We start from the raw sequence: 1,757 nt of genomic DNA, 5'->3' as shown, positions 1-1,757 counted from the left end.
TACAAATAAAAGTTAAAGCATCAGTAAAACGAATTGAGGTTAATAGAGTAATAAAAGATCAAGAGAAGCATATAGAAGTGCGTCTATCTCCTGAACTAGCCAGAGGAGAAATTTTTACTGAATGGTGTACAACTGCGTATTAAATTAATTCCAGCTAAACCTACATTTTGTCTAATGGGTGACGCAGATGCTGATGGAAAGGTTGTAATTACAGATGCAACATTGCTTGTGAAAAAGGTTGATGTATCACCAGCCGTTAAAATAGCACGAAATAAAGTATTACAAAATCCTAAATTTGGAATAAAATATCCTCTAACAAAAGTGCAGGTGAAGACAGAAACTTTACCACAAGCAATTATGATTAGTACACTTCCAGATCTGTTTTCAGGTAAAGTGTCTAAACGTATTATTATTGGTTTGGTTACTAATGCTGCTTTCAATGGTACTTACCAAACAAATCCATTCCATTTTCAACATTTTAGTGTTTCGTTTTTTACCCTGTATGTTGATGGAATGCCTGTACCATCCAAACCATTACAACCTGATTTTGATAATAAGCTATATATACAAGCATATTCTACGTTATTTACAGGTTCAGGTATTCATTATTCTAATCAAGGAAATCATATTTCACTTGCCGAATATCCTAATGGTTATACTCTACTGGTGTTTGATTTAACTCCCGATTCTAGCGCAAGTGCTGCAATTCATACTAGTCCACAACGGCAAAGAAGTGTACGTTTAGAGGTTCATTTTAAAGAAGCACTGCCATCTCCTGTAAAAGCAATTATTTATGGTGAATTCTCTTCAGAATTAGAAATGGATTTCCAGAGAGAAATATATATTAATTTAAAAAAAATGTTAAATACAATTGAACTTTATGAGGCACTACAACAAAATTTACCTAAAGATCATTTTATTGGTGTGTATGCTGCAGATGAGCCACCGCTGTTTATTCATATATTTCCAGCCGCCATAATTATAAACACTGATTCTAGTGATAAGCCTGGTGAACATTGGGTTGCTGTTTATATATCTAATATGTGTGTGGGAGAGTATTTCCATAGCTACTTCCCTATATACAACACCATATAAGGTTTTTAAAACGAAACTGTCTGTATTATACATGGAATAATAAACGTATTCAAGGTGATTTATCTCAATTTTTTGGACATTACTATTTTCTATATCTAGAATGTCGTGCATTTGGTTATTCACTGCGCGATTTCTTAAACAAATTCTCACTCACCATTATTGTTGCTAATGATATTATGCTTTATTCATTTATGAGAGTATGATGATGGCCACTGGCGTGAGATTAACCATACTTGTTAAATGGGGTGATATCAATAAAACGGAGAAGTTACTCATTACGCCCAATTTTGAAGTAGTTACTCGCATTGGTATCAATAAAAAGAGAACTGAGCACTAGTCGTCTCGGCTGACCTCGGAGAAGCCCCGCCCTTTTGAAGTAACCACACCTCTATTCTCGAGCCGAATAACTACTCCGCGTTTGATATCAATAAAAATCAAGACTCTTCTGTAATGCTAGTAACTTCTCCAAATTTGTGGAGCAAGGTAAATAGGTGACTCCGTGCGAAATATGGCAGAGTATATGATTGTTTTGCTATGTAGTAAAACTTATAAATTGCATAGAAATGTTGCAAATGGAGATTACAAAAAACATAGGTTCATGAAAGAAAATGTAAAGTAGTTAGCACAACATTTTTTAGGAGAATCAACGGAAATTTGGGGTG

Source organism: Thermobia domestica, chromosome 5 (assembly GCF_964235325.1).
Source record: "Thermobia domestica chromosome 5, izTheDome1.hap1.1, whole genome shotgun sequence".
Taxonomy (NCBI): Eukaryota; Metazoa; Arthropoda; class Insecta; order Zygentoma; family Lepismatidae; genus Thermobia; species Thermobia domestica.
Note: the sequence above shows the minus strand (reverse complement) of the source record.